The 26,054-nt window shown below is 37.1% G+C and overlaps 1 protein-coding gene and 1 long non-coding RNA gene across 3 annotated transcripts in view; both read left to right on the top strand.

Annotated features, from left to right (window-relative positions):
• The window catches only part of LOC147034945 (uncharacterized), a 116,716-nt gene extending 112,198 nt beyond the window's left edge, over positions 1–4,518 (top strand). For both annotated transcript variants that reach the window (XR_015060838.1, XR_015060836.1), the window contains one exon: positions 3,152–4,518. This is a non-coding gene — a long non-coding RNA (uncharacterized LOC147034945). The remainder of the gene's footprint in view (positions 1–3,151) is intronic.
• LOC147034943 (extracellular calcium-sensing receptor-like) overlaps positions 1–26,054 on the top strand; it is a gene marked incomplete at its 5' end in the record, with an annotated part of 379,428 nt that overhangs the window by 126,939 nt on the left and 226,435 nt on the right. The window lies entirely within an intron of this gene.

Raw genomic sequence — 26,054 nt, 5'->3', positions numbered from 1 at the left:
GAGGTTCATTTAAAATATCCAGAAGAACTTCATAACAAACATAAAGACCTACCTTATGCCCATGATAAAGAAAGTCCAAGAAAATAATGGTTAAGTGATTACCAACAGTCTTTTAATATAAAAGGTAAATCTCCAGAAAAACTACTTACAACTTTAAATTACAAAGAAAGTTATGTTTTACATCAAAGGAACTTGAGGCAATCTTTATCTGCTGGGTTGAGAGTGAGAAAAAATCATCGAATTTTGAAATTTAAACAAAGTCATTGGTTAAAGAAATATATTGATTTTAATACCAAAAGGAGAAGAGAAGCACAAACAGACTTTGAAAAGGACTTTTATAAATTAATGAATAATGTTGTATTTGGAAAGACTATGGAAAATGTTTGGAATTGACAAAGCATAAGACTTTCTACATCTTGGAAACAGGCTTCAAAGTTAATTAACAGACCAAGTTTTGAATGAGCAGAGGTGTTTTCAGAGAACTTTTGTGCTTTTCATTTGAAAAAAGAGAGTATTGAAATGGATAAACCTATTTATATAAGAACATCAATTCTTGACTTGTCAAAGTTGTTAATGTATGACTATAACTATAAGAATTTAAAATTAAAGTATTAGGATGATGTGTCATTGTTATATATGGATACAGATAGTTTTATATTAGAAATTAAGACAAGTGATGTATATGAGGATATAATTGATAATATTGACATACATGATACAAGTAATTATAAGTCTGATAGTATGTTGTTTTCATTAAAGAATAAAAAGGTTGTTGGTAAGTTTAAGGATGAGTTGGGTGGAAAGGTCATGAGTGAATTTGTGGATTTGAGATCAAAGTCTCATGCTTTTACGCCTATTGATAATAATAACATTGAAAGGTGTGATAAGAAGCAAATGGGAATAAAGAAAAATATAATCAAGGTAACAATAAACTTTAAAAATTATTACAACTGTTTAACCTTAAAGAAGGAAGAGTACAGAAAAATGAATGCAATAAGAAGTTATAAACATGGATTCCACAGAATGGAATCAAGAGTATCCCTTATGGTTATAAGTATAAGTGTTCAGGGGCGTATTTTTACTGATTTATAAATGATAGAACCAATAAATAACCAAACCAAAGAGTGGAGATGAAATCAACCTTGGTATTTATATGGGAAACATAAAGAATGTGAGAAATATAAAATAAGTTCTATTGAAGAAATAATCGGGGTAAAAGTAAATAAAACAAATAAGCGGATAAATTTGATTACAAATAAGTTGGAGGATGTAAAGGAAAAAATAAATATCCTTGAATGGACTGAAAACTTTGATGGTTATCAATTGAACAATGGAAAAACAATTTACTACAATCTCAAAATGATATGTGGAACAGCAGGTTGTCAAACAAGAGCATTGAGAGAAGTTTATCATTTTATTTCTGCTCAACAAAGACATAAACCAAGAACTAAGTTCTAAAATAATATTTGTGAATATACTCGATGGTGATGAATGTAATCGGAAAATTAATTTATTATCTCAAATAGAACATGAACAAATATTCATTGGATCACTCTTTGAGTGGAGTGAAAATATAAAAGGAAATCAGTAAGTCTCAGTTTAACATGTGCTCAATGGGGGCAGAGATCGGTCTCTTCTTTTGACCCTATGGGCCGAGAGTCATTGGAGGCGGGGGTGGGGGGGAAGGGGAAAAACAGTGTGGTTCAGAGACATGAGGAGATCTCTGGAAGGGAAAGGGATGGAGTGGGGAACACAGGGTAAACACGATAGATATGACAGGGACTTTGAGGAAGGGGGGAGGGGGAGAAAATCATTCTCCTGTTTGAAGTTTTTTTAGGGGTTGTCAGAGAGTTTCCCCTCTACATTTGTATGGGAGGGGGAGTGATGAGTCTCCTGTTTTGGGGTTTTCCGTGGTTTATTCAGAGAGTTTTCCCCCTTTTCCCCATTCATTTGCATGGATGCCTCAGAAGCCCCATTTATCCTATACTTGTATAACATCACACACACGCACACACACACACACACACACACACACTCACACACACACACACACACACACACACACACACGCACACAAACACATACATTTGTGGTCTGCTTAGCATGTAAATTAGATGTTGGCCATTGTAACACTTGTAGTGTTCGTGTGAAAAAGTCCTGAGCTGAGGTTATCCCAATGACTCAATAGCTCAGTGCGATGTCTCAGTGTTTGTGGTGATGCACTGTATCTTTGTGTTTCAGTCTTGGGACCATTCAGGATATTATTCACACCCCAGAAGGACCTCTTGCAGTGCAAAGATGCCAAGATCAAATGCTATCACTAAGCAGATTAAAAGCAAGTCTACAGACTCATTTCAATCTTTTTGGGGCTTGTTTAAATCGACCTCGATACAAGAATAAAGAACTAAAAAAAAAAGTATCACAAATTCCTCAGCGAAGATGAAGGCTACAAAATATGTCACAAACAAATGTGCAAAACAATTGCCAAAGAATACCTGTGTATAACGAGGTTGATGCTGATAACATCTCTCCCTGAGAAACAAAATCAATGCCATAAACCAACTAGCAGTAGCAGAATTCCAATACTGCTGCCGAAAATAAAGTGGCCACAAGCAAAAATTAATAAACCAGATATCTCAAAACAATAAAACTCCTCACCATCCACAAAATCTTATACAAAAAGCAATACATCCTGAGAAAGTACCTGCCAAGATGAGAAGGATACAGCAGTCTGATTCAGCTCAATCAAGTGCACAGAGTGACAAATGTAGGATTGGCTGAATATGTGAATAATTTGACAGAATACCAGATGCAATTTGTATGCAAACACAAAGACAGCAAGCCAAAAAAGGTATCCCTAACCCACCGAGCAAAAACATTCCAAAGACAGGTGCGAATAGAAAATTTCACACATGAAACCAAAACAGAAACGAATACAGCAAGAATGATTGCAAAAAATAGAAAAAAAAACAAAATTGTTGAAATAATAACATTATAAAAATGTCTTGAATGTATATAAGTGCAGAATCATTATCTATCGGTTGTTCTAAAAAGATCTAGACAACTTTGGTTGTTAATATATTTATTATGATACAATGATTCACTTTGTTTCATATGATACAGAAACTCATAACGTTTTCTTTATTTTTAGGTCTGGTGGTTTTATGTAAAAGAAAATGGCGACTTCACCGGAGACAGTTCAGGGCATTGAATTGTTCATCGAGATGAGATCTGACACACAAGTTCAGTGTAATTTCCATACAAGTTATGGAAGGAATCCGCCATCAGTAACTGGTATCAGAGAGTGGTACAAGAGGTTTAAGGAGACTGGAAGTTGTCAGAAACAGAAAAGGTCTGGTCGACCAAGCACTGTGTGTTTTTCCATCGCCCAGTGCAATTGGAATGATCCCAGGAATATAACCATGACGTATTATATAGCCATATATACATATGCAAACACATGTTTTTGCTTCATGTCTGTACAGGGGGTTATTTTCAATATGAAATAGGCAAAGCCTACAAATCAATGAAACACGGTGGGTTAGAGAGTTTCTTCTTCTTCATTTTGGTTCCTGTATTAGCTCAAGTGTGCACTAAACGAAAACCAATTTAAATCTCACGAACATTCATTGTGACCAGTCGGGGACATGTTTTGCAAAGCAATTCTCGCTCTTGTTTTATTTGTTCTTATGGTTTCACAAAATTGCAATCACCACACCTTTTAAATGTGATTGCTCCGACATGTACATTGTTTGATGTAAAATAAGGGGTTCTTTGCACCAATGTGATTATCTTTTAAAAAATTGGATAAATGTAAAACAACAAAGATGAAGTACATGAGGTATAATAATCAAACACATGGGCACATGATATATTTTCATATGTCTTATGCACTATTTTAATTCACGATAACATGCTTATAAATTAAGAAATACTTCACAATTGTTTTAAATTTTTTAAAATAATATAACATTCAGGAAAGAAAATGCAGCCAAGAAAACCATATGTATTTGCAATAACAGCAAATATTCTAGTTACAGCATTGAATCTTCCTTGGGTGCTGTTGTAGGCAGGCAGAAATGCAACTAAAACCATGAAGCTGAAAATTAGACAAAAATATTGGAATTTCAACTGTTGAATTGAAGATAATTTTTCTCTGACTTTAATATTCACATACAAGCAAAATGCGATGAGAATCCCAATGTATGCTAAAGCACAAATGGGCCAAATTGTCACTTTTCCAGCACACTCCAAAACGATAGTTCCAATACGAGCCTCCAAATTATTGGTAACTTGAGGCTTCTCTTTGAGTGCCCAAGTGAAACAAATGATAAGTTGAGGAAAAACACAGACTGTTAGGCATGTGGGTTGCATCATGTTTCCAAATAAATTGACAACATTTGGCATATTCACTGGAAGAAAGAAATAATGTTTTTGAATGTACAGTATATGAATTCTGTATTGTTCTGCAATCTCTCTCTCTCTCTCTCTCTCTCTCTCTCTCTCTCTCTCTCTCTCTCTCTCTCTCTCTCTCTCTCTCTCTCTCTCTCTCTCTCTCTCTCTCTCTCTCTCTCTCTCTCTCTCTCTCTCTCTCTCTCTCTCTCTCTCTCTCTCTCTCTCTCTCTCTCTCTCTCTCTCTCTCTCTCTCTCTCTCTCTCTCTCTCTCTCTCTCTCTCTCTCTCTCTCTCTCTCTCTCTCTCTCTCTCTCTCTCTCTCTCTCTCTCTCTCTCTCTCTCTCTCTCTCTCTCTCTCTCTCTCTCTCTCTCTCTCTCTCTCTCTCTCTCTCTCTCTCTCTCTCTCTCTCTCTCTCTCTCTCTCTCTCTCTCTCTCTCTCTCTCTCTGATTAATTTGATCAGCACAGAAGCATTATTATCCCCTGTTGGACAGGGGCTTATGCATTTGGTCTCGATGTGTGCGTGTGCGTGTGTGTGTGTGTGTGTGTGTGTGTGTGTGTGTGCGCGCGCGCATCTCAAACCATATCTCAGACATGTAAATTCCGATTTTATTCGTAGTTGGCACAGAGCTAACACATGATGGCATACATCTAAAGGCACATAATTTTGTTTCACGATATGATCAAAGATGGCTGACTGGCGACCATTTTAGTTGTAAAAATAAATCCCGTTGTCGAAAACGCAATTCGAAAATTGTCGAAAACAATTTGTCAGACATGCATTTACTGATCTTGTTTAAACTTGGCACACAGATAAGGAATGATGGTTTACATAAGCATGTCAGTTTTTTCGAGATATTATCCAAGATGGCCGACTGGGGCAATTTTAGTTGAAAATAACCCGATGTTGAACGCGTCCTCAACCATTTATAGGACTTGCATTTACCGATTTTGTTCAAACTTGGCAGACAGATAAGGAATACTGGCTTACATATACATTTCATTTTTTTTCAAGATCAGATCCAAGATGACCAACTTGTGGCCTTTTCTAAGGTAAATGTATCCCCAACCATTTCTCAGACATGCATGGTCTGCTTTTGTTCAAATTTGCCAAAAACCGAGTACATGATGGCATACATGTGCATCTCACTTTATTTTGTGATCTGATCAATGGTGGCTAACTAGTATATTGGCAGCCATTTTAGTTGTTATAAGTATGGGTATCCCTTTAAATCCTTCCAGCAAAATTACTTAAACAATGGGGGCTATGACATTTTATATCTTTTTTACTTCTTTTTTATCTATTTACTTGTTGCTTTAATCATTTCACTTCAAGCTAACTTGTCAATATACTATTGAAGCACATAAAATCTCCAGATGCAGAGCAAATATAGTGGATCACTGTCAGTTAAATGCAAGATGTGGTAAATTTAAGCATTACTAAATGCCTGTAAATGAATGATTAAAATTGATGGTTACATGTTAAAAGTTTCGTTTTGCACACATTGGTAAATTGTAATATACACTGCTTGATGTGATGAGCTAATTTTGATTGTAGATGGTGGTATTGTACTGTAAACTGCCTGGTAAGATTGTTGTACATGCTGGAACATTCTCAGACGTAATTCCAGTATAAATTATAATCGCATTTGCTGGAATGCACGGGATTGTTCTGTGATACTATATAAACCTGTGACAGGGAGGTGGAGAGACTGGTGATATGTGATGGGCTGTGTGTTTCCATCATCCCTGCGCTCAATTAATCTCTGATGAGTGAATGAGGTGTTAATGTCCAGAGCGGTTGTTAATGTTTGGAGCTTATCGTCATCAGGTTGTTTAAAACTCATTAACATTGTATATCGGGAAATAATTCCTTTGAGCTCTTTAAATTAACCTGGATGGGCCATCGTATGAGAGGACACTGCGATGGGAATCGAAGGTTCGACAACCCTGAAGGAAGAGGTGAACATGTATGAGTTTTGCTGGTAGTACTGGGACACTGGGCGGTGGAAATAACTACTCACGGAAATCGGAGTTCGACATTGCATGTTTTGGTGTACTTCCTCATTTTACTTTATATCTGTTTTTTTGAAATACAAGTTTGAAAAACGTTATGCTGTTGTTGTGGTCATTGTAACACCAGTCCAAAGTCACAGCCACCAATTAATGAGTTGTAGCTGACCTGCATGTTTGTCCAGACTTGTGAAGCTCAAAGCTTGGATTGTAGACGCGCTGAGATAGACAAGTTAGAGGACGCGCTGAGTCTGGCATCACAAACAACATATGTACATCAAATGGAAGGAAAATCCCAAAAGTGCATGCATATCCCACCACCCCTGACATATTGGTGACTGTGACAGGATCTGTCAGTGGTAAAAGGCTTTACGGTGTCACAGAAACTGCAGACGAAGAAGACTGAGCATAAGGCATGGTTCTCTAGTTGTGATCTGACTTCAAATCGACCCATCATCCATCTGCTATTGAGTTTGACAAGTGGATTGAGCAAGGCGAGTGGTTTGGACTGAAGGAAGAGACACTAATAGCGTTTGTTAAAGAACAGCAAGTGCCTGCAAAGGAGGAGAAGGCTCGTGAATGTGAGGAGAGACAAGGAATGCATGAGGCGCAGCGTGTGACATGCAAAGATGAAGCAGAGCATGAGGAACAGGCACGGAAAGAGGAGGTGCAGCCTGAGGAATGGAAAGAGGAGGCAGAGGGTGAAGAACTTGCACGGAAATAGAAGGCGGAGCATGGTGAACGGGCTCGGGAAGCCAAACGTATGATGGAAAAAATTCGAATGAAGATTGAATTGGCAAGAATACAGTTCGAGATCTAAGCAGAGACATGTGCTCGCACAATACCTGACACCGATGTGGGACGTGTAATGGCAAACAAGCCGAAGCTCCCCACATTTGATGAGAAACGCGATGAGCTGGATGTGTACCTTGAGAGATTGGATGCACTTCACTGGAGTCAACATTGGAACAGATAGAACTGTACGGTTAGTTTCAACCCCCTTCTGATAGGCAAAGCACTTCAGCTGTATACTATTGTGCCCGCGGAGAATGCTCACGGCTATGATCGCTTGAAAGTGGCCTTGTTGAAGAGGTATGAACTTACAGAGGAGGGATATCGCCACAGGTTCAGTGAAATTAAACCTGATGAAGGTGAAACTGCATTTCAGTTTGTTACATATTTTAGATGGTGCTTTACACAATGTACTTTGATGGCAAAGTGTGAATGCAGCTTTGAAGCATGAACTGACTTGTTGGTTCGTGAACAGTTCCTTAGTGTGTGTTCTGCAGAGATAGCTCTGTTCATACATGAGAAAGTACCTCAGAACACTGAAGCATTGACAACCTTGGCTGAGCAGTATATTGAAGAACATGGTGGGTGCATTACTGGGTGGACAGTCAAGAAGAAAGACGTTACAATGAAACCAAGGTCGGACAGTTTGCTGCACAAGACTGACCCATATCAGCCTACAAAGCCCCAATTCAGTAGAAGCGAGAGGGAATGCTTTTTTGTAACAAGTGAGGCCACTTTATTGTCGAATGTCGATTGAGGAAAGCAGCGAAGATGAGTCCACAACAGAAGGCAGCCAGTGCAGTGCATGACTTACAGAGGAAAGATGGGATGTGCAGAGCAGAGGCAAAAGAGTGGTCTGTAAGGGCTAATACACAGAAACATATAACAAAGCAGGAGACAAGAGGGGAGGTATTCAACACTGTAAAAGCTACTATTTTATCGTGGCAGAGTGCAGAAATGTTTACTGACAGACATACAAGTCAAATCCACATCAATGTGGAAAATACAACAAGGAGCAACACAATCTACCACCTTGTAGCTTATTGGGATTTCTCGTGTGGCAATGTGTAATTGATTTGAAGATAACAGGAGATTTATTATTGTAATGACTTTAAATTTTGAACTCTTTATTAATGTAATTTGAGAAAATAGTGCTACTGTCGATTGATATTGTGTATTGTCGATTGATATTGTGATATGCTATGGTACACAAACATACAAGACTGATGTAGTTTTATGTATAATAAAAAGTACAACAAAAGGCAAACGAAAAGATACTTACCTTTAAAGTTAATAGACACTCCAATGCTCATGCAGAAAATAGTTGAGATAGCAACTGTTAACATTACCAGGGTTAAAGTATTTTGGAGTTGACAAGTAATGTCTGTAGGTTTTCCCACAAATAAAATAATGACCAAAAAGCATCCTTTCAATGCCATCAACAAAATGATATATGATTCGAAATTTATTGATTTACTCAAAATAATATCTCTATGTTTAATAAACATCAGCATTGCAATAACTGTCATCATCAATCCAACAAATCCAATGGCTAATGCAACAAGTGCCAGTGGGTCCGAAAAAGCCAGATACTCCTTTGGCATGTGTACACAGTCACTGTGCTGCTCATTGGACCACAGTTCTGTTGGACATCCAAAGCAGTCTTCAGAATCTGAATGTTAAAGTATGCAGGGAATTGTTTAGTTGCACAAAAACATATTGTTGCAAAAGACTAATACTCAATGAGTACTTATATGCTACAAGTAATAAAAACAATTTAAAGAAGAAAAAGAGTAATGAGAGATTGCAGACCCTTGCCACGACTTGTATTGTGTGGTGTTTGTGTAATATTGTGTAGTATATTTTGTGCGGTGTTTATGTAATGGTGTTTGACATAATTAACAAGAAAAAGAGCAATCAGAGATTGCAGAGCCTCACCAGGACTTAATTTGTGTGGTGTATTTTGTGTGGAATTTACATTTTGGTGTGTTAGGTATTGAATAATGGACATAGTTATAACTGCTACTTTATAACTGCTGGCAGTGATAACCGGGTTCCAAGACGTCCCACTTTAATTTGACACCTGACCCTGACCCATGACGTTTAAAAAAAAGAAATTATTCATTATTTAATTGAATTTAGAATGGGATTAAAATTAATTCAATTCAAATCAAATGGAATATCAAATTGTCACGGTACTGCATTGGTGAAATCAGAAGGAATCCAAACAAGAAAAAAGCAAAGATTGTCATCAGGTGGGAAGCTATAATGGATAGGATTTGCATTTCAGCTGCTACTCCTCTCCCCTCAAACTATCCAGGAACAGCCAAGTGAGCCTTATGCACAAAATAACCAAAAAAAAAAAAACCCACATCAAAATATCAAATAATTCTGACTGCCAGAATATTTGGCCAATCAAGTTGGCATTTAAAACATGTATTCCACATCAATATTAGATCTAAAATGTGGTTTCACATCGATTGATTAAGAGGTTCCAGAGAAAACATTTAATATTTTTCTTCAATCCAATATGGTTAACAAACCATGTTAGTAGAGGACAGGTCTGAAGACGACGATGGTTCACGAGCAGTATTTAACAATGTAGATTGTTTCAGAAGTCAAGGATGAGACAATGTGATGATGTTTGACCAAGTTATAAAAATGATCAACATGATGTGGTACAAGTGACAGGTTATTAGCTGCAAAATGTCGAAAACCCGGTTTCGTTCAACAACTTTAGAAATTTAACCTTTGCATAACCTTCAAAGGTCACAAAACAATGTTGTGGACATTAAAATAAGGAAACAGGATACGTGCTATAGCTTATTGGAGTTAGTTCGTCAAAGAAGGTCGAAAACCCGGTTCGATTCCCACAATTTTGAAAATTTGACCTTTGTGAACTTAAAAGGTCAAAGGTCAAGGATTATGACCTTTGGTGCAAAACTTCCTCTGGAACATTCCAGGAACAATATAACGTCATATAGGCTATGTGGAATTTCGCACTCCTGGGATTATCCATACTTTGATGAAATCAGCATAAAAATAAACTTGAAGGGGGCGCCACGGTTAAGGTGTTTGAGATAGAGCAAAATGGTTTCAAGACTTTCGGTGGGGAATGACCTCAAGATTATTCCTAAAAAATATTGTCATCCTAGCTCTCAAAGTTTGGGCGTATGATTCATATGATCTCAAAGTTGTATGATTTTTATGTCAATATTCGCAATTTTCTAAGTTTGTGACCTTGTGACCTTGACCTTGGGAAGAAAATGAAAAATCGAGCTCCATGGGGCTATGCAGGTGCCATTGGGATAACCAAATGTCGAAACTCCTGCAAGATTCGACAAACCTCCTGGGAGAAGTTGCAAATTGAAATCGGCTAGCCCCTAAAAACACAATTCGCAATTTTCTAAGTTCGTGACCTTGTGACCTTGACCTTGGGAGGAAAATAAAAAATCGAGCTCTGTGGGGCTATGCGGGTGCCATTGGGCTACGCAAATACCGAAACCCCAGCCAGATTTGACAAACCCCTCGGAGAAGATAATTTTTAATGTCAAAATTTGCAATTTTCTAAGTTCGTGACCTTGAGACCTTGACCTTGGGACAAAAATGAAAAATCGAGCTCTGTGGGGCTATGCAGGTGCCATTGGGCTAACTAAATACCGAAACGCCTGTCAAATTCGACAAACCCCCTAGGAGAAGATGCAAATTGAAATCGGCTACCCCTTAAAAACACGTTTTTTGGGCGTGGCTCCGCCCATAATGGGCGCACCATGCCCATTTTCAGGAAAACACAACTTGAACATGATATAAACCTCCCACCAAAATTTTTATCAGGATTGGATCAAAACCCACGGAGCTATGCTCGGGACAGACAGACACAGACAGACAGACAGACAGACAGACAGACAGACAGAAAGATAGACACACAACAACAACGAATCTAGTGGTCACTTATTTTTGTCGTGAAAATATTTTTTCGTGACCCAATAAATGGGGCTTCTCAGGCATCCATGCAAATGATTGGGGAAAAGGGGGAAAAAAACTCTCTGAATAAACCCCGGAAAACCCCAAAACAGGACACTGATTCCTCCCCCTCACATGGAACTGCATAGGGGAACCTTTCTCACTCGAGGTCCATCAGGTCAAAACAGGAGAATGATTTTCTCCCTCTCCCATACAAGTTCATGTTAAATTGAGACTGTCTCAAGACCCCAAAAAACAAAACAGGAGAATGATTTTCGCCCTGCCCCCTCGCGCCCCCCACCCCACCCCCTCTGACTCTCGGCCCATCAGGTCAAAAGAGGAGAATGATCTCCACCCCATTGAGCACATGTTAAACTGATACTTAATGATTTCCTTTTATATTTTCATTCCACTCAAAGAGTGATCCAATGAATATTTGTTCATGTTCCATTCGAGGTAATATATTAATTTTCCGATTGCATTCCTCACCATCGAGTATATTCACAAATATTATTTTAGAACTAAGTTATTGGTTTATGTCTTTGTTGAGCAGAAATAAAATGATAAACTTCTCTTAATGTTCTTGTTTGACCACCTCCTGATCCACATATCATTTTGAGATTGTAGTAAATTGTTTTTCCATTGTTCAATTGATAGCCATCAAAGTTTTCAGTCTATTCAAGGATATTAATTTTTTTCTTGACATACTCCAACTTATTTGGAATTAAATTTATCCGCTTATTTGTTTTATATACTTTTACCCCGGTTATTTCTTCAATAAGACTTATTTGATATTTCCCACATTCGTTATGTTTCCCATTTAAATACCAAGGTTGATTACATCTCCACTCTTTGGTTTGGTATTGCTTGGTTCTATCATTTATAAAACAGTAAAAAGACGCCCCTTAGCACTTATACTTATAACCATAAGGGATACTCTTGATTCCATTCTCTAAAATCTATATTTTATCATCAAAAGCTTCGAATGTTTTCTTATTTATCTCTTCTGTATATAATTGATGTTTATAACTTCTTATTGTATTCATTTTTCTGTACTCTTCCTTCTTTAAGGTTAAACAGTTGTCATAATGTTTAAAGTTTATTGTTTCCTTGATTACACTGAACAACAAAAAATCTTTACTGGAGATGTGTAAAGTGATTTAGACTAAATTCGCTATGCTGATTTCAAAAATCATAACCGTTTTGCTGTATCACGTCAGGATTTTCAGTAACAGAAATATTCCCATTGCCTAGAAGTCAGGATTTCAATGAAATTTACAAAAATTCATTTATTCATTTATTTCATCATGAATGCTTCAAAATTGTAGAAATTACAGAAAAACTCCACTAGAATGTAATTAAAAATGCTTTAGGCATTTGGCTTTGCGTTTGTGCTGCTCTGTGTCAGTTTCACGATGCAGGAACCAGCAGAAATCGCCCATCATGTTCGGGTTGTGCCGCCCTTGGTAACGCGTCTCCATGAGTGAAATCTCTTGGTGGAATCGCTCGCCGTGCTCGTCCGAGACTGCTCCCAAGTTGTCAGGGAAGAAGTTCAGGTGCTGTTGTAGGAAATGGATTTTCAGGGACATCCTGGAGCCAAGTTTCCTGAAGGACTCCAGCAGCTGCTGCACTATTTCTTCATAGTTGTCCGTGCGCTCGTTCCCCAAGAAGTTGTCCGTCACAGCTTTGAAGCTCCTCCACGCTGCAAGCTCTTTGGGGTTTAGAGTTGTCGGAAAAGTTTCGTCCTTCATAATCTGTCGGATTTGCGGTCCAACAAAGACACCAGCCTTGATCTTGGCCTCCGACAAGGTGTTGCCAAACTTTTCCTTGAGGTATAAAAACCCACGCCCATTCAGATCCATTGCCCGTACAAACCTTTTCATCAAGCCGAGCTTTATGTGGAGTGGTGGAAGGAAAACCTTGGCTGGGTCGACAAGGGCGACATGCTTCACGTTGTGTCGACCAGGTACATGCTTTTTTCGCTCTTCCCAATCTTTCTTCGTCCAGTGATTCTTGTCGTCTCTGCTATCCCAGAGACAAAGGAAGCACATGTATTTTGTGTAGCCTGACTGCAGCCCTAACAACAGCGCCACCACTTTCAAGTCTCCGCAGATGTGCCAGTTGAAGTCATTGTACTTGATGGAATCAAGCAGCTGCCGCATAGTCTCATATGTCTCTGTCATGCCGAACGCGTGAGCCAGTGGGACTGATGGTTTCTCGTTGCCATTGTGGAGCAAAACAGCCTTCAAGCTGTTCTTCCCCGAGTCGATGAAGAGGCGCCAGTCTGCAGGATCGTGATCACACCCAAGTTCTTTCAACAGACCGTTGATGTCACTGCAGAATGTCATCGTGTCTTCCATCTCAAAGAACTCAGCCATGTCTCTGTGACGTGCTCTGAACAAGGATATCTTGGTGTTAGGTTCAAGTAGATTCCACTGCTGCAGCCTTGATCCAAGCAGCTCTGCCTTCGCCTTTGACAGCGAGAGATCTCTTACAAGATCATTTAAGTCTCCCTGGTTCAGAAGGTGTGATTCTTGAGTGTCGGGTTCAAAGGTTCATCATCACCATCCTCTTCACCACTGCTTACAGCTATGTTCTGATCAGCTGGAGGTGTTGGAACGGGGTTCTCGTCATCATGAGGCACAGGTTTACGAGCAGAGACGCAGTCAGCGTACTTGATGTGACCTTTATTCTTCTTGTTGAAGCCGGCGATGCTTGTGCAGCAGAAATAACAATCATCATGATGATTCTGCGGCTCACGCCATATCATGGGCACCGCAAATGGCATGCTTGCGCGCTTGCCCACCAACCACTGAGTCAAGGTTGTGTGACAGCTTGTGCAGCAGATGTGTGGTGCCCAGCTCTGTTCTTGGTCCCTCACCTTACACCCGAAGTAGTGAAAGTAGGCGGCCTTCATTTTCACTGCTGTAGATATACTTCGCTGTTGATCTTTTTTGGTATACCGACCACAGACATAACAGAAGTTGTCAGGATGATTGGTACAGGAACGCCTACTCATCTTTATCTGAAAGAAAGAAATATAACACAAGTTAACAACAATTGTACGAAATAGACATGTTAAAGACATATGTAAATTTCATTGAAATCCTGACTTCTAGGCAATGGGAATATTTCTGTTCCTGAAAATCCTGACGTGATACAGCAAAACGGTTATGATTTTTGAAATCAGCGTACCCAAATTAGTCTTAATCACTTTACACATCTCCAGTAAAAAAAAATTTTTGAAATTTGTTGTTCAGTGTTATATTTTTCTTTATTCCCTTTAGCTTCTTATCACACATTTCCATGTTATTATTATCAATATATCTAAAAGCATAAGACTTTGATCTCAAACCCACAAATTCACTCATGACCTTGCCACCCAGCTCATCCTTAAACTTACCAATAACCTTTTCATTCTTTAATGAAAATAACATACTATCAGACTTATAATTACTTGTATCATACATGTCAACATTATCAATCATATCGTCATATACATCACTAGTCTTAATTTCTAATATAAAACTTTCTGTATCCATCTATCTATAATTCCAGCAATGTGTGTGTGTGTGTGTGTGTGTGTGTGTGTGTGTGTGTGTGTGTGTGTGTGTGTGTGTGTGTGTGTGTGTGTGTGTGTGTCTGTCTGTTTGTCTGCGACCGCCGTTTCTCGACAACCAATGGTCCGATCTGATTGAAACTTGCCAGGAATATTGGCGGGACCCCGCAGATGTGTCTTTTTGAGGTTTGATGTCAATCGGACGAGCATTTCCCAAGTTACGGCCATTTTATTGCTTTTTTTCTGTGTTGTAAAGGTGTATATACGGCAGCTGAAGTGTCGTTCCACCTTATCACCTTATCATGCCATTTTTTTCTCAGAATAATGATAACAGCATATTCATAATAATAATAATAGCAAAATAATTGGCAGTACACAATAATAGCACGATAATTGAATAAAAAGAATAACGTGATACAATGACCAATGTCTGTCAACCAATAATGACCTACATATTGTCTGTCAATCAGACAGGACATGGTGCTATGACGTCACGAGTTACGTCACAATGCTTCCTCTTCGGATTGAAACTTGCCAGGAATATTGCCGGGGCCCCGCGGATGTGCCTTTTCGAGGTTTGATATCAATCGGACGAGGGGTTCCCAAGTTGCGGCCATTTATCTGTCGACCAATGACAAGACACGGTGCTATGACATCACGAAAGACGTCACAATTAATGTTTATTTATTTATTTATTATTATTTTTATTTTTGCACGATTGACGGTCCGATCTAATTGAAACTTGCCAGGAATATTGCTGGGGACCCGCGGATGTGCCTTTTCGAGGTTTGATATTAATCGGACAAGCGATTCCCAAGTTCCGGCCATTTATCTGTCGACCAATATCTGCGTGAGAGGGGGACGGGAGAGGGGGGATGAGAGTGGGGGCGAGAGAGAGGGGGAGACAGGAAGGGCGAGACTAGGGGGGAGAGAGGGAGCAAGAGAGGGGGAGGGAGAGGGGGTGCGAGACAGGAGGGGGAGAGACCAGGGGCGAGACTAGGGGTGAGGGAGGGGGAGAGAGAGGGGGGAGAAAGAGGGGGAGATAGAGAGGGGGAATAGAGGAGGGGTGAGACTAGGTGTGAGAGAGGGGTGGAGACATTGGGGGGGAGAGAGAGGGGGAGAGGGGGGAAAGAGAGGGGGGTGAGAGAGAGGAGGGAGAGGGGGTGAGGGAGAGGGGGTGAGAGAGAGGGGCATCACAATTCAAGAGAGGAGGAGAGAGAGGAGGGGGCGAGAGAGAGGGGGCGTCACAATTCTTCTTCATTTGATGTGACGTCACAATTGACGCTGGGGACCTGAGTATGTTTCCCAGGTGTTTCCCAAGTTATGGCCATTTAACATACGGTTGGTCCGATCTAATTGAAATAATTCCCCAATCCAGTCATTGTTTACGCACCTACGGGACCGCCCCTACGGGCCCGTACTAGTATATAACAATGACACATTATCCTTATACTTTAATTTTAAATTATTATAGAAATAGTCATATATTAATGACTTTGACAAGTCAAGAATTGATGTTCTTATATAAATAGGTTTATCCATTTCAATACTCTCTTTTTTCAAATGAATCGCACAAAAGTTCTCTTAAAACACCTCCGCTCATTCAAAACTTGGTCTATTACTTAACTTTGAAGCCTGTTTCCAAGATGTAGAAAGTCTTATGTTTTGTCGATTCCTCACATTTTCCATAGTCTTTCCAAATACAGCATTATTCATTAATTTATAAAAGTCATTCTCAAAATCTGTTTTTGCTTCTGTTCTCCTTTTTGTGTTAAAATCAATATATTTGTTTAACCAATGACTTTGTTTAAATTTAAAAATTCGATGAATTTTTCTCACTCTCAACCCAGCAGATAAATATTGTCTCAAGTTCCTTTGATGCAAAACATAACTTTCATTATAATTTAATGTTGTAAGTAGTTTTTCTGGAGATTTACCTTTTATATTAAATGACTGTTGGTAATCACTTAACCACTCTTTTCTTGGACTTTCTCGATCAGGGGCATTAGGTAGGTCTTTATGTTTGCTATGAATTTCTTCTGGATATTTTAAATCAAGCTCAAAATAATATCCAACTTCAGCTTCATCCAATTCTTTTTAAGAGGCGATAACAGTGTCAAGTAAAACTTTTTTTATTATGTTTTTCTTTAACCCATTGAAGTTTTCCATAAGTTAAAGATTGAGACAAAGCCCACCCATACAAATTGTTAGTATCATAATACATCACGTAAGAGTTTTCCTCATTCTTATTATAAGCAGGAAGATATTTGTTATTTACTTTGGCATATGTGTTAGAACATACTTGAGATATTCCTCCTCTTTTAGCCTTATCTATCATTAAAAGCATATCTATATTACTGATTAATTCCAAATTTTGTTTTGTCATTTTTAACATAGAACTCCAAGACAAGCCCGCAGCTGTGTAATAGTGAACGGGGTCGAATCCATTAGAATTTTCATTCTGACAGACTGTTCTAAAAGTTTCAAACACTTCATCCAATAACAACACATCAGTTTTAAGATACAAATTATGATATTCTCCAAGATTATTTGTATTAAACTTCTCCCAAACCTTGTTAGCTTGTGTATAATCTCTATCGGAAATATGAGTTTTATTTAACTTTCCATAGAAATTTTCCCTTGTAGTAAGTTGTGTTTCTTTAAACTTCTCAAATGAATCCATATAGTCATACGGATATATTCCCTTTTGTGATGAGATCAATCTTTTCTTGATTTAAGAAATGTGATGAAAGATTTGGAAAGTTTTTAATATTTGATAGTAAGTTAGACAATGGACTTGACATAAACTTGAAAGTGTCAAGAAATGTGATATGGGTTAAGGGGGATGTATGAATTGTTTTTGTCAATGAGATGTATTTTTGATCTATGTTTGGAATGGCAGGAATATCTCCAGATGTCTTTGAAATTTAATTTATAAATAGATGTGTGTCATAGTGAACGTTGTTGTGAAGCCAGACAGGAATAAAATTTGGAGGCTTGTAATTAAGATTACAACAGGAATGAGCTGGACCTCTGTATTTACCAGTAAGATGACAGTGATCCCTAACCTTGACGTCTCCCTCAATGTTGTCCTCACAAATATGACAGATACTGTTCTTTCTAAATTCCTATTTCTCTTCCTTTGTTAATGACATTGGTTTATAGGTTTTCACCATTATTTCTCTTCGTCTAATAGTCTTTTTCCAATCGTCTTCCAAACTCCTCTGAGGCATCTTCTCCTCTATAAAGTTCTAACTTGTTGTATTCATCACCAACAGCTGATTTGATATAATAACAGAAACCACAAGGAGTATGTTTTTGATATTTATTTTGGTGTGATTTATTTGGATTTGGAGAAAGAGTATCTATCTTTTCAAGGATACTTTCAAAATCAGCATATATCACAAACGGATGTTTTATAGATTTGTTAAAATCTTTGAATGATATGTTTGAACCTGCTTTTGGTAAATTGATTACGGTTGATTTATGATTACTACAATATTTTGAATGTTTATTTAATCGTTCTTCTGTGTGAAAGGAGTTGAGACATCTCGTACAAGGATGCCTTTTACATTTTGTCTTATATCGTTGTGATTTGGTTAATCTTGAGAAATTTTTGATGAAAGCATAATGTGATCATTCCTTTGAAGTAAAGTGGAAAAGGTCAATGTGTGTTTCATCATTTGTACAGTTGTTTGAAATTTTTAACATCTGAACTTTGTTTGTATCCGTTAATCCATATACATTAACAGATCGATTATTCATTTTCTAAAATTTAGGAATATCTCTCAATGACATTGGAAACTTTAAATCTTTAACATTTAATGCATTCTCGTATTTCTTATAATGTTCAACCCTTTCTTGATTCCATTGTGGAGGATGTAAGTGAGCAAGAACAGACCATAGAAAACATTTATTATCTTTTTTTGAATACTAACAACCGCTTTCTTAAGTTTTATCTCTTTTGGTCAATCAATGTAAGAACAAGCTTGAAGAGGATCTGATTTTAAGATGTGTACATCTAAAAAGATTATTTTTGTGATAGTAAATCCTCTACCTACAACATTGTTATCAACATCTTGTTCTTGTCTCTGGAGTTCATTGTAAACATCACATCTTACAAAATCTTGAAATGATGAGATCAAGTTAGGGTTTGTCCTTATATAGGGAATAGTTTCATTGTCTTGTCGTACCATTTTCAATTTTACTCTCAGATAAAACTTAAATGTTTTCATTTCAATTAATGTGTTTTTAATTTTAGTTTCAACACTTTGTTTAACCATATCAACAGCTTCCATGATTGAAGATGATCCAGTGTCTTGAAAACGAAACAATCTTATTTTTATATGCCCTTTAAATGCCCCATCAGTGTTTACAATGGAGAATTTAGCTTCCCTTTCTTCATTGTTCTTGTGTTTACCTGATTGAAAGTGTTTATTAAAAAATATATATATTAAGAATATCATTATCACTTCTATCACAATGTTTTGTTTCTTGGTCAAGTGGAGATATTTGTCTGAAAACATTGAATGTGTGTTTGATGGTTTGAAGGTGTTTCTTATAACATTTATATTCGTGATTACAAACATCGCAGTATGTTGTATTCACCATATTTATATAATAAAACTTTGCTTAAAATGAAATGTTCTTGATGAAAATTTTGTTTCATTTATAGGTGAATCTGTGCTTAAAACCATTTTATCCTCCAACTTTTTTCACTTCATAAATACAATGTAAAATGTAAAAAGGAAAATAATTATTTTAGATTTACACCAAAAATGAATTACTTTCAAGATTGATTAGAGAAATGAATGTAAAGTATGAGGGTGATAACACAACTATCCTTATAATGGAAGAAACTGAACGTATAAGAGAAATGTTCAAAGGATTGGTGTAATATATTATTCATGATTGTCAGTTTCAGGGAAATATTAACACAAGATATTGTATAAATAAAATAATGGATTATCTTGAAATTAAACCCGAACTTAGGATAAAATATAGAATTTCAAAAAAAGCCAATCATAAATTCAATAACCTGTTTTACAAATAAATAAATGAATGATTTTTTTTACCCATTTTGGAAAATAAGATAAAATTTAATAACCATAAAAATCTTCCTAATTAATTAAGATGTCTCATAGTTGGTTCAAGCGGATGTGAAAAAAACCTGCTTACTTTAAAGATGCTGGTAGGGTGAATATGCTGATTCTGGCTCACGTTTCCCCATGTAATTGAATGGGGGATTCTCAGCGATTCATTTTTTTTTCCCTAAAAAATAAACCCCCTTTTTATCCGAAGGTATATTTATTTGTCTCCCCTTTTAACCTTGGGGCACTCTTTTCAAATAACCAATGCAATAAGATAAAGATTTGTTCAAGGTGATTCTAAAAAAATATCTGAAACATGTAAGCCCAGGGGCACTCTTTTTCAAATAACCAATGCATATTGTTTAGCTCACTCATTGAACCTATAAAGATTTGTTCATTCTCAAATTCCTTCAATAGTTTAATTTTCTTTGCACAATAATCCCCATCTAAAGTATTTAAAAATAAAAAATTTGAATCTATATTTTTTCAAGATACCTCTTTTGTGTTATTATGAAATTATAAACTTCTCATAATGCTCTCGTCTGACTACCTTCTGAGCCTCAGATAATTTTCCCAAAAGCCACGCCCACTTTTCAAAAGCCCCGCCCACATTTACTAAGCCCCGCCCACTTTTACTAACCCCCTCCTACTCTTACATCATTTCCAGTTCATCTCTGACTCACAAAGAATTCACTACAAAATTCTCGAATGTTATGGTTTTGAAAAATTTCCAAACGAAGGCTTGCCTGGGCTTGCCCAAGGAATTTTCAAAGAATCCTCCAATTAAAAAAAAATTTCTCCATTCCAACAACATTACAACATCTGACTCACAAAGCTTGCCTGGGCTTGCCCAAGGAATTTTCAAAGAATCCTCCATTTAAATATAAAATTCTCCATTCTAACACATTACAAGATCTGACTGTACAAAACATTACATCTGACTCACAGGCTTGCCTGGGCTTGCCTGGGGTTGCCCACGGAAACCAGTCTTTCTGTATAAAAGCTTCAAGCCCAGACTCCATTTTAAACATATTTTTTTACTTTCACTGAGAATGGAGTGCTGTGCTGACTTTGGGGTTCCTTGGAGTTCTACTACTTGTATGGAACTAAACCTTCAAGTTGATGAACTGGATTCAAACCTCTTATCTATTGAGGTAAGATTTTATTTTCCTATTTACAGAGTTTGATTTAAACATACACTCATTTAATAATTAAATAACTTAATTAATACATTATTATTTTCTCTCACAGGAAATTGTATCTGAAATCCGAAATGAAAATACCACTTTTGCCACTACTTGGGACGAAATTGTCGGTTTGGTTGAAGACCTTGTGAGCGACCAAGACCCACAGAATGAGCTTGAGTGGGATGACTTTGGGGTTCCTTGGAGTTCTACTACTTGTATGGAACTAAACCTTCAAGTTGATGAACTGGATTCAAACCTCTTATCTGTTGAGGTAAGATTTTATTTTCCTATTTACAGAGTTTGATTTAAACATAGACTCATTTAAGAATTAAATCACTTAATTAATACATTATTATTTTCTCTCACAGGAAATTGTATCTGAAATACGAAATGAAAATACCACTTTTGCCACAACTTGGGACGAAATTTTCGGTTTGGTTGAAGACCTTGTGAGCGACCAAGAGCCACAGAACGAGCTCGTCCTTGATGGCCCGACCAAAAAGTATACCTTGGAGACCAGCAAAATCCTGAAAAAAGAGTTTTACGGCAATAGTACTCATTGCGAGTTATCAAGACAATACCCACTGAACAAGTTATACCTTGATGAGCCAGAATACAAGTTTTACCTTGGAGACTCACAAATTTCAGACATTTTGAAAAAGGAGATTTCCTTGATGATCCACAGTTATACTATGTGAGATCAATCAGCAAATCCCATAAAATTGGAAAAATGGAGTTTTCCTTGATGATCCACAGTTATACTATGTGAGATCAATCACCGAAACCCATAAGAAATGGAAAAATGGAGTTTTCCTTGATGATCCACAGTTATACTATGTGAGATTGATCAACGAAATCCATAAAAATTAAAAAAAATGGAGATTTCCTTGATGATCCACAGTTATACTATGTGAGATCAATCACTGAAACCACAATATTTCTGGAAATTGTGATTCTACCTTTGAGTATTGGATAGATGGTTATATTTTTAGAGACTTGAAATGTGGGTTCTGGCTTGATAACTCACAATGTGATACATATCTTGGAAACTCAACAGGAATGTGGTTATACCTTCAAGACTTGGAAAGTTGGGTTTATTGTGGAGACTTGAAATGTGGTTTCTATCACTCTTGGGGATTTAAACCTATCCATGTAGTTCTTTGTTGGATGGTGCTTTTAGAGAGCAATATCAAGAAAGTTCTGGGAAGAAGATACCGGAAGGTTCTTACTCCCCATTTCTACTTCATCAAACCTGAAAGCCTTAAAATACAGAATTGGAAGAAAAGAAAAAGAACAAAAAATATATATTGTTAGTTCTGGGAAGAAAGTGTAGGAAGGTTCTTACTCTACCTTTCTACGTCATCAAACCTGAAAGCCTTAAAAGACAGAATTGGAAGAAGAAAAAAAAAAACCTAAAAAATATATATTGTTGAAATACGTATTGAAAAAAAGACATTGTGTTGGGCGAGGGTTGGGGTTGAGATTTTGACTGTGAGGGTTGGGGTAAGGGTTGTTATTTTGAATGTGAAGGTTGGGGTAGATATTTTGAATGTGAGGGTTGGGGTTGAGATTTTGAATGTGAGGGTTGGGGGGGAGGGGACACACACACACACACACACACACACACACACACACACACACACACACACACACACACACACGTCAACAAACAAAAGTTAAGCCTTGACTATTCAGTTGAGGATTCTGTGTTTTGGGTTCACAGATCGAAGAACGTCCCCCCTTGACTCACATTATATATGGCAGATGCCGCCTGTTATACACCATGGACTTAGCCCTCGAGTGTCCACAACGGTGTATAGTAGGAGGGAGTGAAGCGCCAACCCATTGCTCCCATGGGTATTATCTGCTTAGTTTTGTCTTTTGTAATTCTTGTGAATAAAATGAAACTAAAATCTCTTCCCCTTCGAAATCATATATCTTATAAGTCCAAGGAACCATATCTCTTACATCAACAATTTTAAAAAGTTTGTTCGTCCATCGATTTGTATAACCTTTTTTAAAATGAGATATCACCAACTTTGAACTTAGGTTTTCTGTCACTAATTACTTTTTCATATTTTACTTTTGTAAATGTTTCTGATGGTTTCATATTTGTTGACGTGTGAATCGTGTCATTCTACTTATCCACAATCTCCTGAATAAAAGATGACCATTGTTGTGAACCGAGTTGTGTGAATTTTTTATATAGTCTCTCTTTTAAGGTGCGATTAAAACGTTCAACAACAACGGCCTTCCCTTCATTAAAGGCACTGTATAATGTAATAGTTATTTTTTAGAAAATTCATAAATGTCTTGTTATAAAACTCTCTACCCTCATCAGTCCACAATTTTTTAGGTTTTCTCTTTCTTTTATTAAATATCTGTTGAAAGGCTAACATAAGAGTATGAAGAAGAAGAATGCTTTATTCTTTGGCCTGATACAAAATGTTAGTAAAAAAAAAAAAAAAAACAACGAACAATGAAAGCTTCGAATTACAAAAAAAACGACATCGCACAAACATTTCTTATGCGAGGTATATATGTAATTAAAAAAAATCATTTACTGTAATTTAGGGTATCAAGGCCAGGGAACGACAAGGCCGATTTCCGGCCGTGGCTGTGCCCCGAAAAAATTGTGAGAAGTCTAGAACTGATATTCACTGCCGAAAAGTTGACACTGAACGGACTTCAAAAACTTGTGAGGGTAAAGCATTCCAAATTGGAATGGTTCTAATTGCAAAAAAAAAAATTCGAATTTCTTTATTCACTCTAATCCATTTCAAGCAATATTCATGATTTTTTCCATTGACCTGACCTCGAAGCCATTTCAAAATAATCTGAAAATGATAAAGAAACTAAACCAAACAGGATTTTATACACAAAAACGAGGTCCCTTACTACTCTTCTATGTTCCAAGGATTCCAATTTCAGTACTTTCAAACGATCTGGATAAGATAATCCAGCCATTCCTGGAATTATACGCGTGAAGGATCGCTGAACACACTCAATTAAATCAATATCTTTAATTAAGCACGGATTCCAAACTTCTGTAGCATACTCCAAAAGTGATCGAACGAAGGTGATGAACATTTTCACCAGAAAGTTTCTATCTCTACAATGGAACACTTTAAAAATTAAAGCAGCCATGATGAATGCCTTTTGTGCTATCATTTTGCAGTGTGCACTAGATTTTAAGATCGTCCGAAACAATTACGTCCAAATCACGCATACATTTAACCGAGGGAACTGGAAAATCTTGGACTTCATACTGCGTCTTTGCATTTCCATGACCGATTTGAAGAACGAAGCACTTATTTACTGCGATTCTCAATTGCACATTGTCTGCCCAACTCATTATTTGTTTCAAATCTTCTTTAAGTTTAACATTTTGCTCGTTTCTTGGACATGAAATATATATTTTTACGTCGTCTGCATACAACTTTAAAGAGGCTGTTTTCACATAGTTCACAATGTCATTGATATAGATTAAAAATTGGACTGGGCCAATTAAAGAGCCTTGCACAACCCCAGAGCTAACTGGACGATTCTCAGAAACAACATCTTCAACTTGTACAAATTGAAATCTGTTAAGCAAATAATTTCCAACCCAACTGATAATTTTCACATTAAAACCATAGGCAGTCATTTTTTGAATGAGTTTTGTATGACTAACTGAATCAAAAGCTTTTGCTATGTCCAAATAAATAACATCCACAGTATTGTTTTGATTGACCATCTTCGTCCAGTCATCCAAACAGGAGATGAGCTGCGTTATTGCAGAATGCTTAGGTAAGAAACCGTGTTGGCACTCCCCAATGATACTATTCTGTTTCAAATGTGTTAAAATATACTGACGAATAATCGATTCTAAAGGCTTACTAGCAACATTCAATAAACTGAAAGGACAATAGTTTTCCACTACTGAAATAATGCCTTTCTTATGCCAAGGAACCACTTTCGCTATTTTCCAATTAGAAGGGAAAATGCCAGAGTGAATAGACAACGAGTAAATTCTAGACAAAGGCTCCGACAACTCAAGTGCTAATTTAACCAAGAAATTCTGAGGAATAGAATCTGGGCCAGATGAAAATTTAGCTGAAAGAGCTTTAATATGTTCAAAAACATTCAGCCTATCACACACAGGCAAAGAGGAGACCTAATATGATCAGGGTTGATCATATTTACCAGTTTACCATCATCTTCAGTGAAAACCGAAACAAAAAATTGTTAAATATTTTCGCTTTTTCACCATAATCTACCACTATATTTCCATCCACACCGACCATAGGCGGAATAACCGATCTGTTACTTAACCTTGACTTTATATAACTCCAGAATTTGTTAATTTGTTCCGATTTAAGAACTCCATTTTCATGCATAAAAATATCTTTTCATTTCAAAAATCTCGCATGCCTAAATGCTGCCTTCCATTCCAGTTTGTGCTTATCTTTTCCCGATTTTTTATACCTAAGATGAGTGCTCCGTTGTCTCTTGTAAGCACTGGAGGTTTCAGAGGACCAATTACAATTTTTTGGACAAACGGGACAGAACGGGACCCATTTTAGGACGAGGAAAATTAAATAATTGTGCAGAATTTCCTACATTTGCTCTACATTCACACAGAAAGAAAAGGCTGCTGTCCAGTCAAAAAGGCATAATTCACAAGAAATTTCTGCATAATTAGCATTTTTAAAGTCAGTTATGTCATTCCGACTAACAGATCGTTTATAACTTTGAAACGCAATTTAAAAAAAAATTGCAAAATGATCAGAGATATCATGAAACTGTTCTACCTCACACTGCTGCATAAGAAATAAGTTGTTCACAAAAACTAGATCCACAATATTTCAACCTACATGCGTCGGAACATGAACATGCTGAGTCAAGCCTATCTCAAACATCGCCTCACTAAACATTTCCTCATTTTTGTTTCCTACTGAGATATCGTCCCACTTTAAACCTGGTAAATTAAAGTCACCACAAAGCAAAAACGAGGAAAAAGGATCATAATTAGTGCGGATATGATTGATCACGGCATTAATCGAATCGTTCTGTTG

This window comes from Eptatretus burgeri, chromosome 1, assembly GCF_056783735.1.
Source record: "Eptatretus burgeri isolate ZD-2024b chromosome 1, Ebu_testis_v1, whole genome shotgun sequence".
NCBI classification, from domain to species: domain Eukaryota; kingdom Metazoa; phylum Chordata; class Myxini; order Myxiniformes; family Myxinidae; genus Eptatretus; species Eptatretus burgeri.
The sequence above is the reverse complement of the archived record's forward strand: the minus strand, read 5'-3'. Positions and strand labels throughout refer to the sequence as shown.